The sequence below is a fragment of the Chlamydotis macqueenii genome, chromosome 16 (genome assembly GCF_036417535.1).
Source record: "Chlamydotis macqueenii isolate bChlMac1 chromosome 16, bChlMac1.mat, whole genome shotgun sequence".
Lineage (NCBI taxonomy): Eukaryota > Metazoa > Chordata > Aves > Otidiformes > Otididae > Chlamydotis > Chlamydotis macqueenii.
Genome location: NC_141571.1, coordinates 1,140,073 through 1,155,382, shown reverse-complemented (window position 1 = coordinate 1,155,382; position 15,310 = coordinate 1,140,073). Strand labels below are relative to the sequence as shown.

The 15,310-nt window shown below is 62.4% G+C and overlaps 1 protein-coding gene across 7 annotated transcripts in view; it reads left to right on the top strand.

The window, feature by feature from the left end:
- Positions 1–1,727: 1,727 nt before the first annotated feature.
- The window catches only part of DLGAP4 (DLG associated protein 4), a 163,514-nt gene continuing 149,931 nt past the window's right edge, over positions 1,728–15,310 (top strand). For all 7 annotated transcript variants that reach the window (XM_086760945.1, XM_086760944.1, XM_086760941.1 and 4 more), the window contains exon 1: positions 1,728–1,834. The gene's annotated coding sequence lies outside the window, so the exon portion shown is untranslated. The remainder of the gene's footprint in view (positions 1,835–15,310) is intronic.

Below are 15,310 nucleotides of genomic sequence, written 5' to 3'. Positions count from 1 at the left end.
TGAATCTGCTACAGGAAGGAAAACAAAAATCTGTATATTTCCATTTTCCTTAGAGAATGAAGCCTCTCCCCCAGAACATCAAGCTCTCCATTTGCAAAAGCGCCGGGGCAGAGCGATGAGCAAACCATACCGACAGCTGCGCTCCTCCCTCAGGCCTGACCCCAACGCTCGTGGTGGGGAGCTGGAGGCGCACGGAGGCCGCTGCACTAGATTTTGGAAACGGCCGCCGCTCGGCTCCCGAACTCTTGGGCGGCCCTGCTCGTCAGCGAGGTTGGTGAACTGGGGGTCAAGCCTCTCAAACCACGGATACCTGAATGTCCCGGGTGCGAGGCAGCGTCGGAAGGTCAGCACGAGCGCGAGGAACGAGGCCGCTTGCCTGCAGCCCAGTGCTGGCCGCTGGGCCCAGCAAGGTCACCCCCAGCCCACCGCAAGCTGGTGCCTAGGAAGAGGCGCACGCCACACAGTGACCGAAAGCCGTGGGCAAAAGAGGGGCAGCGAGTGGACGGTCAGCCTAATTTGTGCAAGGCTGTAAATTAAAATCACCGTGGCAGATGGCCAGTGGATTAATTTCCAGAGGGCTGAGCAAGACCCAGATTAGGAAAAGCTGAGAAACTTCGATGTGGCATGCAGGACGGTGTCCTGGGGGTAAGGGCACACGGGCCCCAGTGCCTTCTGAGGGGGTCCTGGCTGTGCGGGGGGGCAGAGGACCCCCTCTGAGGATGGCGAGGCTGGGAGGCTGAGAGGGCAAGTGCGGGCTGGAGAGTGCAGGCTCTGCGCTCTGGGTTGGCAACAGGGGCGAAAGGTGCCCCCCGAGCTGCACCGGCCTCTAAAGCCAAGCTCCCGACCCGGGGTGGCTGGTGAACCCTGGCTGGTGCCAGCCCTGGCTCGAGGGGGGACATTTCGGTTTTGCAGGGGGGCCCTGGCACTGCTGCGGCGCTGCAGGGGCTGTGCCCACTGCCTGCGTCCCCCAGGCCTTCACTCGCCCTCCCCACATCCCTGGGTGCTGCACTGGGGTGCCGTACCGGGCTGGGTGCGGGGTGCCATGCTGGGCTGGGTGGGGGGTCCTGGCTGGGTGAGGGGTCCTGTGCCGTGCTGGATGTGGCATGCCATGCCAGGGTGAGTGAGGGGTCATAGGCTGGATGGGGGGTTCTGCATTGGTCTGGGTGCGGGTTGGCATGCCAGGCTAGGTGCGGGGTCCTGGGTGCGGGGTGCTGTGCCAGGCTGGGTACAGGGTGCCGTGCCAGGCAGGGTCGGGGGTCCTGTGCCACGCTGGGTGCGGAGTATGGGGTGCCAGGCTGAGTGAGGGGTCCTGGGTTGGGTGGGGGGTCCTGTGCAGGTCTGGGTGCGGGGTGGCATGCCAGGCTAGGTGCGGGGTCCTGGGCTGGGTGCAGGGTGCTGTGCCGGGCTGGTTGCGGGGTGCCGTGCCAGCCCCGCTCCGCTCCCTGCCCTGCTTTCCTTCTGGAAATCCCCGAATCTCCTGCAGATCCAGCTCTGGTTTTGGGGGCAGCCACCTCCCTCTCCCTCTCTCCTCTTCCCTCCTTCTGCTCTCCTTCCTCCTCCTCCTCCTCCTCCTCCCCTCCTCTCCCCTCCCCTCCGCGCTGTGCTCTCCGGGGGCTCGGGTACCGCCGCAGCACCGCCGGCCGCTCCAGCCCGGAGGCCGGGAGGCGCGGGGAGGGCGGGTTGCGGGGGGGGACAAGCTGAATGAATGGGCATCGCCTGGGTGCCGCCGGAGCCTCCGCATAGGGGCGAGGCGGCCGCACCGCACCGCGGGCACGGGGCAGCGGCGACCGGAGAGCGGCCGGGGCCGGGCCGGGCCCCCCCGCCGCGGAGCGAGGTGAGCGGGGCGCGGGGGGGATGCAGGGTGCGGGGCGTGGAGATGGGGGTGCGGGGAAGGGGCTGGAGGATGCGGAGCTGGGCCGGGTGGTGCTGGGGCCGGGCAGCAAGGAGTTAAGTGGCTGCGGTGGGGCTCGACGCGCGTGTGTGTGTGCGTGTGTGTGTGACAGCACCCACTCGGGGGGGGCGTGGCCCGTCACAGCCCACGGGTGTTTGTGCGCGGGGCGAGCACGGGGCAGCGGGAGGCCCGGGTGGGCAGGTGCGGGTGGGCAGGTGCGGGGCTGCGGCGTGGCCGAGCCCCGCGGCGGAGCCACGCGGAGCCTGCTGACCCTCGCGTCTGGGGGCCACATCGTGCTTACACGCGTGTGCAAGAACCCCGGGCTGAGTGCGTGTGCGTGGGGAGGGGGGCGGACACCCACTGCGGAGCCGCCTTGCGCGGTTGTGCCCGCGAGCGAGACCCGCAGCTGCGCGGGGCGCGGGGCTCAGCGCGGCCCCGTTTCCGCCCGCGGCCCAACCGCGCTGAGCCGCGTGCGGGAGCCAGCCCGGCCCACCTGCGTGTGCGCGCCCGGGACACGCGTGTGTGCGGCGCGGGCACGCGTGTCTATCGGTGGGGGCCGCGTGCCTGCGCGCTGCGGGCTCTGCGCGCTGGGGGCTGCGGGTGTGCGGGATGGAGGGCGCGGACACGCGTGGGGGGGGGGGGCAGTGAGCACCCATGTGCCAGGGCTTGTGGCAGGGCTGCCCCCTCGGCGCGCAGGGGACCTTGCCTGGCCCCAGGCTGGCTCCTGGCACCCACGAGTGTCTGTCCCTGCTCCCGGCCGCGTGCGCCCCGCCTGACCCTCGTCCCCACTCGTGTCAGGGTGCTGCTGCGCTCCCGCAGAGCCGGGGGGGGGCTGTCCCCCCGTGGAAGCGGCGGGAGCGAGGGCTCCCTGTGCCCGTCCGGCTGTAGCAATGGCGTGGAGCAGTGCCGGGGTCATGACACTCGCCGCTGTAGACTTTCGGAGGGGCAGATGAGTGTCCCCCCCACGTGCTGGTCCCCTTCCAGGAGTGAGATGCCACGGAACAAACTCCCACGAGCCCTCGCCGTGACGCAGTTAGGAAGTCCTGGCCCAGGATGAGGCCCAGGCAGGAGCAGGATCCAGAGCCTTGTTGCCATCATTTCCACTGGAGTTTGGCACCAACCACCCCTTTGAGGACCTGAGCCTTTGTCACCTTCCCGACACGGTGCGCCCATCCCGGCGCAGGGCCGGCACCTGCAGCACTGCGAGCAGACGGGTGCGTCCGGATGCGTGGGGGCTGGCAGCCCACAGGACCTGGGCATCTTGGAAGGCTTCCTGCAAAATGGACTCTGGGAGCCTCGCGAATCCGCCTCCAACAGCTTCTCCTCTCAAGAAGCGTAAAGCTGGGCCAGCCCAGAGGCTTGCTACAAGAAGCCAACACCTGGTCGGAGCCACCTCTCCTTGCTCCTGAGATGGGGCCGCTTCTTAACGCCGGCAGGAAAATGGGGGCTTTTCCAAATCCAGGCTCGGCAGCTGGTGTGTGCGAGCCCAGGTCTGATCTCTGCAGCAGCTCGGCTGCCTCGCTCCTCACGGTGTACATGACGTACCGGTACGGTTTGAAGCACAGCTGCAAGCGCTGGAGGAACGGAGCGGCTCCGGGGAAACGTGCCGCTCTGCAGCAGGAGACTTTTGCACCTTCTTCCTGCCCTTGCGCCAGTCCGGTGGTGCTGGGCTGAATTTCACCCTTGGAGCATAAACGTCTGGCAAGCCAGAAAAAAAATGTAAATCAAATAAACATCAGTAGTAATTGGAGACCTGGTTTGAAATTGGTTTGGTACCTGCATGCCTCCCAGGCAAGCTTTTCTCGTGTTAACCATTGTGCATCTTTGCATGAAAAATGAGGCTTTATTTTCAGGCTGGGTAATAGCAGCGCAGCACGGACGGCAATGAACACGCTGTGTCCCCTCTAATCTGTCCACAATCAGGCTTCTCCCAAGCGCTGAGCCGCTGCCGCCCTCAGAGATGAACAGTCCTGGATCCAGATGGCAGGCTGCCTTCCCCGCTGCCCGCATCGTCCCCTCGCCGTCCGCAGAGGAGGGGAGCAGCCTGCCAGAAAGCGTCCCTGGGCGGACCCCCCGTACCGCGGCAGCCGCCTGCATCCCTGCTTTTCCTGCCCATGGCTGAGGCCGAAGTCGTCAGCCTGCGCTCAGCGGCGTCAGCCACAGGCGAGGCAGCGCCCGGTTGCCAGAAGGTGCGCTGAGTTCCCATTTGCCTTTGGACGGGGTTCAAGGTGCTGGTTTGGAGCTTGGCATGGTTTTTCTTCCAGCCCAGATCCAGCACACCCGGGGCTGAAGCTGCAGCTGGGCGGGGGCTCTGGCCAGCCATACCTGGGGCTGGAGGCTGCGGGCAGCCCCTTGCTGGGGCTCTGCGGGCCTGGGCAGCCTCTGTGGCCCCCAGACCATGGTGGGGCGGGTGAGTCGTCCTGGGTCAGTCTGAGGCGTCGCCATCCTCCCCATGGGGAGGCTGCGTTTGAGGACTGGGCTCCGGTCTGTACAGACGGAAAGCAAAGGAGCTGCAGGCAGAGCAGGGACCGTAGCTGGGATGATCAGAGGGGGTTGTTTTGAGCAGGGAGTCTGCTTGTTTATTCTTCATTTGGGGGGGGGGGGTGGTGTTTTTAGGTTTCTGCAGAATAAATGGCCATGAAGGTTCAGCTCCTGTACTTGGGGGGTGAGGGAAGCCCTTGGCACCAGCTGCTGTTCGAGACGATGCGTCCTGCCGAAAGCTGGCTGCGTGACAGCAAGGCTGTGTCGAAACCACGCTCCTTGAGATTCACACCGACCTCGCGCGGCTTGGACTTGGTGTGTCCTGCTGTCCGTGGCATAAAAATGACGATGCTTGGCGGAAGGCAGCTGTATTTCACACTTTGTATCTGCTTGTGTCTCTTGTTTGGGAGCTTACCTGCGTTCCTCTCCGGGTAGCGTCTTTGGCTACGAGAATTGTGCAGTTGTTCGCAGAGTTTCCAGCGGACTCCTTGTGTGACCTCGCGTTACAGTTTTGTGTCTGCAATGGAAAGGGAGTCCTGAGCCCCTTGCCTGCAGAGATGTTGCGCAGGGAGGGCTCCTGCGAGGCTGAGCCCTAAAGTGCCAGCTCAGGTTTTGCTCCGGCAGGCTCTTGCGGGCGTCAGCCCTTCCCAGCTCGAATGGCTGGCTGGTGGGTTTGGACCACGGGCTGTCAGGAAAATTACCTTTCCTGAGAGCTTTTCCTGAATGAGGCCTGGCTCACTGCAGCTCTTGGCAGAGCTTTCCAGCTGCTTGACGGAAGCGTTGTGCAACTTGCGGAGCTGTCGTGGTTTTACGCCCGCTGGGAATGGGGAGGGGGTGTGACAAGCAGCCACAAACCTGCGCTGCTGCCTCCAGGATCCTTTAGATGTCCCCTGGCTGTGGCTCCGGCATTTCCCAGGGGACACAGACCCTTCTGCACGTGTGTGCATAAAATACGTACGAGGCAGGAGTATTAAAGCTGCTCAGCACTGGCTTAACTCTGTGCTCAGGGGGAGCAGCATGAGACCCACAACGAGTGTCACGGAAGTCCCCTTACATCAAGTATTTAATATCCAAATCCCTCAGCCATTTGTCTCAATGTGTCTTGGCAGGACAGCGGCCACCCACACGATTTCCCATGCGAGATGACGAATGCATGACAGCGCGGCGGCTCCAGCCGTCCCCCTTGCTGCACAGCGCTGCGATGGTGGCTGGCAGGCACGGCTGGGGTGCCCGCACCCTGTCCCCACCTCCTCCCCTCTGTTTGCCGCCCTCTCGGATGTGGCGGGGCATTTTCTCCATCCACATTGTCTCAGGGCCCTGGTGGAAGATCTGGCATGGGAGGCGGGTCATTGATTTCCCACGTTCTGTACCCAGGATGGCCCAGCTGATGGCCAGGGCTTTGCAGGGAACGGCTTCCCCCCGTGCCGTGTGGGCTGGGAAGAACATGCAGTGAATGTCCCCGGGGTGTTTCAGGGCTCATTTCTTCTGAGAAGCCTCAGTTGCCACCATCTTCTCCCCTCCATCCTCCCCTGGCTCAGCTCCGTCCCCTCTGGTGTCTCCAGGGCTTACAGAGCTCTTGCCTCATTCCCATGGACCGCAGTTCTCTCCCAGCCCGTAGCTCTGCTCTGGGGCTGCCCTGGGACAGCTCTGCCGTAACGTGTCCTTCTGTCCTTCACCCTCTGGTGAAGGAGGCTCCAGTGGTGGTGATGGCCCCAGGAGGCTGCTGGGGTGGGCAAGGGCCGCGTCCTCCTGCTCTGTGAGCAGAGCAGCACCCCACGAGATATTTATAGGCTCAGTAATGTTATTCCCCTGCCAAACTATTACTGAAATAGGCTCGGTGTGTGTCATAGGAGAGAGGATTTTTAATGGCACAGTTTCTCCGCTGCGGGAATGAAGTTGACGCTCCCTTGCTGTTTCCCTCGTCCGATTAATCATTCCCATGGTGGCGAGGCGCAAGGGGATGGCTGCTCCGGCAGTGCGAGTGGGGCTTCGCAGACCTGGGCATGTCCTGGGGATGGGCACCTCAGCTCCTGATGGGACCCTGGGGGGTGTCCAGCCTGGTGGGAACAGCTCGGACCCCAGGGACCCCGCTCCTGGGGCAGATCTGCCGAGGCAGCCGGGCCCTGGGGCTGGTGTCAGCACCGAGCAGAGCCAAGGTCCCTTTTCCGGCAATTTTCATGTTCTGAACAGTAAGGCAATTTTCCGAATGAGCAGAAAGGGTCAGTTTGGCATTTTCTAAATACCCCCCCCCCCCCCATTTTGTCTCAGCTGGATACTGCTGCTGGTCTGGGAAGAGGGCGAAGTCCAGTGAATGTTTTCAGCAGTGCCTTGAGGAAGGGTTCTGTGACTCCTCAGCCTGTCAGTCCATGAGCACTGGTGTGGTTCCCCGTCCAGTCCCCGCTTGCCATGGGTAGGAGTCTCTGGGGTGGGGAAACCGTTTCCCTGCCAGGTGAGGGCCTGGGTTGTGCTTTCCAGGCAGCGTGCGGGATGTCCTGGCGGTGCACAGACCAGTGCCTCCAGCGCTGCCCACCTGCCATGCAGACACCGCGCTCCTGGGGCCTGCATGCCTTCTGCCCAGGGTGAGCTGGTCAGGGGCCAGTGGCCAGGGGCCGGCGGCCGGGAGGAGCCCAGTGCCCACTCCCCCCAGTGCCCCCGCAGCACTGCCCACAAGCGCAGCAGCCAGGCTCCTGCAGAGACAGCTTGGAAACTGGGAACCGACATGCTAAAGAAAAATGTTCTTCCCACACAGCCCAGCCTGTCCTCCTCCCTCCGCCAGCGCTGCTGCAGGCTCACCGCTGCGCCAGGAGCCGGCAGGTGAGGGTACCCCGCGGGATGGAGAGGGCTGGGTGTGCGCCCCAAGGCAGGGGGTGCAGACGGAGCGGGTAACCTTGGTGGGGGCTTCTCCCGTGACGCCATTGGTGTCTCCTCGGAGCCAGCCCTCCTGCCCGTGGCTCTGCAGGCCTCCCTTCGCCTCCCGCCAGCTCGGCGAGCCGCCTTTCGCCGGAGGTTGCTGTGGATGGGGAACTGGTTGGCGGCTGCGTGGCACGGGGGGCGGCGTCCCTGCCCTGCTCTCCTCTGCCCACACCTCCTTGGCTTCCATCGTCGCCGGCGGTCCCCGCCACGCAGGCTGCCCGGCAAGCTGGACCCCTCGGCCTCTCCACCCCCAGTTATTTTCCGGAAGGTCGTTGCTCTCCCTGTGATGGCTGCGTATCCGGAGATCAATTCCGAGCGCTCTCCTCCTCCTCCTTGCTGTGCTGTCCCTTAGGACAGACCATTCAGCTTGCTCCTCCTCCTCCTTTTCCACTTCATTAATGAATCTCTTTGCACTAAGAAGTCGTGATAGCTGCCGGGGGACCTGGGAGGACTGTGAGGAGCAGCGGGGAGGCCACCAGCACAGCTCCTGGGGTTTGGGACGCTGAGGTGCTGGGGTTGGGATGCTGGGGCGCTGGGGTTGGGATGCTGGGCGCTGGGGTTGGGATGCTGGGATTTTGGATGCTGCTATGGTTGCCTCGGTGCTGGCTGAGCCCCTGGGGTGTGTGGCGCACGGGGTGTGTGGGGCACAGCGTGTGCGGGGCGGGAGGGACGTGCAGTGTCTCGCACATGCTCCCCTGCAGTCGCAGGAGGCGGAGGAGTCAGTTTGGGGCAGCTCCCAGCTGCTCTGCTGTGGTTTTGCCCCATTTCTGCTGCGTGTCGCTCTCCTTATCCGGCTGCACGACTTCTCCTTCGGGGGGCTCTTGTGGGCAGGGGGTGGCAGCCCCCAGGGCGGCCACCCAGCTCCATCCCCGCAGCAAAGCTCTGTGTTGGCCACTGAAGCTCCCGCCAAGGCCCCCGCGTCCTGCAGGAGATTTCTGCTGGCCCTGGTGGGCTCCTGGTCCTGGGGGCTGTGTGTGGGCGGGGGGTGTGGGTCCCGGGCAGCCCCCAGCCCCTCACCCAGCAGCTGGTCCTCCCCGGCTCAGCGCGTGCCAGGTGGCAGCAGAGGGGTGCGTGCGGCAGTGAGGCCTGGGTCAGAGTCGTGCTAACGAAAACTGGACTTCCCAAACACATTTTGTGGGCATTGCTTTAATTTCCTGGTGTCTCAACGCTCTCCCAAAGCTGAGAAACTGAGATGGTTTCTTCTCGGTGGGGAGGGAGACTCCTGTTGTCGCTCTCGCACATATGCACACGCTCACATGCAGAGGCTCTTCTGTCTCTTCCTTCCCACTTTCCTCCACCAAAAGACTTCAAACACTTTATGAAAATGTTATTTTTCTCCCAAACTGTTGCCTTCCTGCCTTGCTCTCCCCAAGCAGCCCACCGGCTTTCCCTACGCTCCCGAAGCGCAGGGCCACGGCGAGCCCAACGTTAGCGACATCCCCGCGGCGACTGCAGCCCAGCCTGCAGAAGGGGAAAGGTGCTCGGGGGGGTGCTGGGGGTGCTGGGCTGACTGGGGGCTAACAGCAGACCGCCCTTCGCTTCTGCTGGGGCTCCTCTGGTCCCTCAAAGTCGCCCCAGATGCGATAATTAAAGCCCTCCTGCGAGGTGGTGCAGCAAGGATGCAGCCGCCCGGCTGTACTCTCCAGGATGCCCTGGAGGTCCCGGTCACCAAGCACCTGATGGGAGATGCCCCCAGCCCCATGGCAGCCTCTGGCAGCTGCTCTGCTCGGGGGTGCTGGCTGCGACGCTGGGCAGGAGCCCTGCTTCCCCTGCGCAGCGGCTGGCGCTGCCGTCTGAGCGTCCTGCGGGCCCGGACGGAGCGGGGACAGGCTGGAGGTGGGCTGGAGTTGAAGAACCCTTTGTTGTCTTGTAGGAAGGGGACTGACTCACTGCTCTCCCGTGCTGTCATAAGCAGATGGATGATTTAATCACCTAGCAACCAAAATAACGTCAGGTGAGGAGCGCTTCCTGATCTGCTCTCGGCCCACAGCCCCTCCATCGGGTTGGTGGCAGGGGCCAGACCACCCCCAGCCCCTGGGCTTCCCAGGGATGAGGCTGGCAGGGAGCCCTCTCCCTGTGCCTCACCCCTGCTCCCGGAGCCATGGCTGAGGTGGGGAGCGCAGAGCCGTGGAGCAGAGTGCCCCGAGGCCAGCAGCTGGGAAGGTCCAAGGGGCATCTCCAAGCGTACACACTGAGGGGCCGTGTCTCTGGCGCTGTTTGGGCAGGTTGCTGACTGTCTGGAGCAGCCAGAGGTCCCACATGAGGAGAAGGGGCCTTGTGCCTGGCACCTCCAGAGCACAGAGAAGTTCCTGGGAGGTGACTTTGGATGGGATCCACCAAGCCCTTGGCACCCCCTCCCCGGCGTGTGCTGCTATGGCACCAGCTCCGAGCGCCCTTGGGTCCTGCCCGGTCCCCTTGCCTGGCACCCTGAAAGCAGGAGAATAACCCCAGAATCGGTGTGTTCATTCCTGTTCTTATAGAATCATAGAATCATAGAATGGTTAGGGTTGGAAGGGACCTTCAAAGCCCACCCAGTCCAACCCCCCTGCAAGGAGCAGGGACATCCCCAACTAGATCAGGTTGCTCAGAGCCTCATCCAGCCTGGCCTTGAACGTTTCTTCTCCCATCGTGGGCGGGAAGGTGTTTGCCGGCCCTGCCCATGCTCATGGTGTAGCCCTGATGGTGTCAATCCTGTGCTATGTGAGACGGCAGTTACCTCCTGATGGCTCCAGCCACCCCAGAGGCTCTTGGCACGGGGCTCCTACAGCCCTGCGGGTGGTGAGGCCTCTGGGACAGGGTCTGAGCTGAGAAGGAGAGAAGGAAAGCAAGTGCTGGCCAGGGAGAGGGCTGCCCCAGCCTGGCCTGGTGGACACGGGTGTGTGAGGACACCATCAGCCTTGGGGTGTTTGTGCCACCCATTTGGAGGGAGCTGGAGTTCCTTTGCTGCAGACCCCTTCTTGGCTCCTGGCATGGGTGCACACGCAAGGTGGTGTGGTGAGGACACATCTGCCCAGGCCACAGACTCCAGCAGCCTTGCGGGATTGCACTGCTGGGCTGCCTAGGGTGGGCTGCTTCCCCCGGAGTGCCTGGCCTGATGCTCAGACCTCAGTGGCAGCCCGACATTGCTCGCGGCCTTCGCGAACAGCCCAGTCTTAGCCACTTCAAGGGCTGGGAGGGAGAGAGGCCACTGGTCCATCAGATGCTGACCCAGACCCAATTGTTCCCCCTGCTCCTAGAAGCAAACATCCACCCAGCGAGCAGTTGTGCCAGGCAAACCTCACTGGATGTGAAGGTGGGGCAGTGGGGAGCTGCTGCTGCCCTCCTCCAGCCGATGAGGCTGAGGGACACGGGGCCATCGCAGTACCTGGGCGAGGGGTGGGCTGGCGCCGCTGCTGCGGCTGCCAGGGACCGGAGGAGGGCTGTGTAAATAGGGCGCCCCATCTCCCAGCTCCGCTTTGTGGGACAGAGCTGATATAATTAGATGATACGCCCTGTTCTGTGCAGCGCACCGAGAAAGTCTCTGTGCCGCCACGGCCCCGGGGAGCCCGGCAGCCCTACTTTGGTGGCACCGCCTGTCCCAGCGAAGGTGAGCCACTTCCAGGTGATGAGCCCTGCCTGGTTTGCTCCCTCCTTCCCTGTGCTGCTCCAAGAAGCATTCCCTGGTCTCCTTGCTAGATGACCTGGTCTCCTTGGCCGTTGCAGGCAAACCGGGGGATGGAGGGGTCCCTCTGAGTCAGGCTCTGAACCTCATTAGTGGACACCCTAAACTGCATCTGCACTGCCCCTGGAGAGCCTTGTCCCTCAAAACACCCATGAAGCTATCGTGGGGTAGCTCCAGAAGTGCAGAGGCTCCTGGTAGCATGCATGTCCATAGTGCTGCTAACGTGCTGGTAGTGCGCCGTTCTGGGGGAGAAGAAAACCCAGGGCCTGCTCTGGCTTGGCTGGGTTCGCTTCTGCTCAGTGCCGCAGCTCTTCACTCAGCACCCTGTTGTGTTCTCGTGTTGGCTGATTAATGACCACAACCTAGGCACTAAGAGGCCAGCTATTGATTTCCACCCCAGAGCATACTGCACGTCCCCGTGTTGATGGGTGGACCCTCCTGGACTGGTCCTGCCAAGGAAAATGAGCTGTAGCTACTTGGGAACTCTTGCTTTGTGTTTCTGGCGTCAAAGCCATCAAATCCAGCTGGTTTTGCCCCTGTCAGCAGCCAGGACTGTGTTTGGCACCCCAACTCCTCCAGCCACTTCCAGTTCCTCCAAAGGGATGGGCTCAGATCAAGCTCCGTCAACGTCCCTCTGCCAAGCCCCCGTCCAGGTCTGGGGTGGCTCCCTGCAGAGTTTGTTGTGGGAGCAAACTCTGGTGGCCATGAGCCGGCAATGTGCGCTGGCAGCCCAGAAACCAACCGCATCCTGGGCTGCATCCCCAGCAGCGTGGCCAGCAGGTCGAGGGAGGGGATTCTGCCCCTCTGCTCTGCTTTGGTGAGACCCCATCTGCAGCACTGCGTCCAGCTCTGGAGCCCCCAGCATCAGAAGGACGTGGAGCTGTTGGAGAGGGTCCAGAGGAGGCCACGCAGATGCTGAGAGGGCTGGAGCAGCTCTGCTGTGAGGCCAGGCTGAGAGAGCTGGGGCTGTTCAGCCTGGAGAAGAGGAGGCTCCGGGGAGACCTTAGAGCAGCCTCCCAGTGCCTAAAGGGGGCTGCAGGAAAGATGGGGAGAGACTCTTCAGCAGGGCCTGGTGTGACAGAATGAGGGGAAGCAGTTTTAAAATAGAGGGAGGCAGATTCAGACTGGACATAAGGAAGAATTTTTTTACGCTGAGGGTGGTGGAGCACTGTCTCAGGTTGCTCAGAGAGGTGGTGGATGCCCCATCCCTGGAAACGTTCCAGGCCAGATTGGCCGGGGCTCTGAGCACCCTGATCTGGTTGGAGATGTCCCTGCTTCTTGCAGGGAGGTTGGACTGGGTGGGCTTTGAAGGTCCCTTCCCACCCAAACTGTTCTGTGATTCTACAGGAGCATCCCCTCATGGTGAATGCCATGGTCTGCTGTGGAAAGAACTGAGGTCTCTATGAACCAAGGTAAATTTCAGAGAAAGAGCAAATGAATTAATTCCAGAAATGCCTGTTTACACTGATCTACTGGTTTACACTGGAGAGGTGAAGCTGCTTTACCCTCCCTTTCTCAGGGGGGTGTAAAGAGATGTTTATGTACCTCCGGCTCAGCACTCTGGCCTTCAGGCTGCCCTCCCTGGGGTCAGGGCTGCTCTCCCGGCTGGGGACAGGCTGATGAACTCACCGGCTCAGCAGCGGCCGCTCAGCCATGTCGCACGCCGCTGCCCGCTCCTCCAGCCAGAGTGCCCACAGCTCCTGGCTCGCTCCAGCCAGAGCCCGTGCAAGCCCCAGCCCTTTGCCTCTCCAGGCGTGCTAGACATGACGTGCCTGTGCCTGCCCCGGGCCCCGGCCCCCTCTCACTGGAGGACCCAGCCCAGGCACCCCATAAGGGGGTCCCCACTGCTCCACAGCGCCTGGCCGGTTGCCATGTGAAGGCCAGGGAGAGCCCCAGGTCGGCCCTCCCCTGCTGCTCCGCGCTGCTCAGAGCTGCTGACTCAGCACAAAAGCCCTCAGAGACCCTGCCTGCCTCACCTGGGCAGAAAGGACTGTCGTTTTCCTTGGCCCATTATAATTTCCAGTGCCATTCCTGCTCTTTCCTCGCTCTGCAGATGTAATGGGATGGCTTTCTGGTCAGCTTGACATTCTTGTGTAGAGTGGCTGCGTTTGCCCACTCCCCCGGGCCAGGAGGGCCAGCCTGGGCTCGGCTCTGCTCTGCTGTCCCCGGCACCTGGATCTCAGCTGGCGTTGCTCAGACAGGGGAATTGCACGGGATTCAGAGGGAGGAGGGAGGAGAAAGTGTATCTGAGAAGGCTCTCCCAGGTCTGAAGCAGGCTCTGACTCTCCTGTTTTCCGAAGGAAAAGGCCAAGTCTGGGAATGAGCCAGGCCACCCGCACCCTGCTCCAAGGGTAACAGGAGGCACCAGAAAGATGAACTCTGCCTGGCCAGGCAGACAGGGGCCCGCTGGAGGCTGGAGACCGGCCCCAGCACCAGTCCTGCAGGAGCCCCTCCGGACGGGAACGGGGGGAGGAGAGGGGGAGCCACAGGCCGAGGTGCTCTGCTGCGCTGGGGCTCGCCGCCATTTCCGTGAGCACTGTGTTCCGCGTGCGCCGTCTCCTCCCCAGCAGAGAAAATACAATGTCTGTTTTTCCATTGAAATTCATAGGTTTTCTGTCTTTTATCATATTGGGAACATGAAATCTTGCCTCCTCATACAGTTCGAGCAAGAGGTTGCTCCACGTCCAACCGGCGCGGTGCAGGAAGCTGCAGTTTGGGCGGTAGGCGCTTTTCTCCCAGCTGTTGTGCTGGCATGGCTGTTAAATCTGCAAAAAACACGCTCAAATGTCATAAAATTGTGGCTGAAAGTCCTGTCCTCTCTCAGATCATATGTTTATGGGCATAAAGAGCTTTTATAGGCAGATTAACTTAATTAAAATTGAAAACACTCATTGATACCACTGTAACTCAGTCTAACACTGCCGTGAGCTGGCCAGGCTCGTCTCCGTGATGAAGCTGCTCCTCTGTCGGTCCCTGACCCTGTCGCGGGGGCTCCCTGTCCCCTCCCTCTGCCTTCACGCCGTGTCCGCCTTCCTGCGCTGGGTGATGCCGGATCAGGGTTGTGCAAGAGGGTCGGTGGGGATCACCCCGGGGCCGCGCAGGGTGGGAGACCGTCCAGGGTGGGTCTTGCCGACGTCGAGTCCCAGCAGGGTCATACTGGGGTGGAGGGCAGGGGCATCTCTGCCCTTGTCCTTGAGGATGCAGCTCACGCTTGTGAGCTCTGGCCCTCTGCTCTCTCGCCCGTGGAAAGACGCGGGCGAGAGAGCACAGAGAATTTCTGGGGGTGGATGAGCTGCTTGGGTTTGTGCCTGTCCGTGGGTCAGGTTTTAGAAGGGGTGTGATGCTGGGGAATTGGGGTCAGCAGTAGGATGACTTTTAGGAAGGCCAAAGCTGTAGAGCAGTTCCAGAGATGGTCCTAGACCCACCTGGTCTCCTGTTTGATCTGGAGCACGTTTCTCACCCAGGAGAGAGGAGCCCAGTCCTGAAAGGAGCTCCGTGGGAAACAGGGGCCCTGCTAGAGACAGCAGGGATTCGGAAGGGGCTGAGGGCAGCTCTGCTCCCCCTCCTTGCCTGGAAGCAGTGTCTTGTCTCCAGGCACTGTTGGGAGAAGGTGTTCAGAGCAATCTCCACACATTTGTTGTGGGCATCACCCAAACCATGCAGGCACAGGGCTGCTTCTGCCAGAGGCCGTGGGGCTGGGGTGGTCCTCTGAGAGGTACGGCCATGCCTATCTGCACGCACAAGGATCCTCATGGATCCCATCACAGCGCGGAGGTGCCAGTCGGGGCTTTCCTCTTGGAGTCCTTCCCCAGATAGCTCCCTGCCATCAGCAGCCCCTCGGGAAGAAGACAAGGGGGGGAACCCCAGGAAGTGGCGTGAGCGGTCTGGGGCGCTCGCTGTGCTCGCCTGCGTGACTTGCTGGTGCACGAGCGGGAAGGAGGGTCCGTGTTCTCCTGAGACAGCACAGGTGGCCTACAGCCCGGCGCCAGGCTGCCCTTCTCTGGCAGCGGCACGAAGATCCGATTTGTCTCCCCTGCCTTCAGTTGGCCCCACTAAGCAGGTTTTAATTTTGTTAAATAAATATGAAGTAATGGCAGCGGGGCTGGGAGCCAAATGGCCTGGGGACATCCTTGAGAGGCAGACGAGCTTTGCAGAAGGGCACAGCTCGCCGCAGGAGCTGCGCTAGCTGGGGATGGCGTTGGGCAGAGCCTTCCGGGGCGAGAGGGAGCTGCCGGCGGCAGGGTGGGCCTGGGCTTGCTGGCGTGGAGCAGATGCGGCCCCACGCTGCGGTGCGCTCTCAGCACCTCGCTGCCTTCAGAGCAATTTCTAAATGGCTGCTAAACATCACTGTCAGAAGCACACTC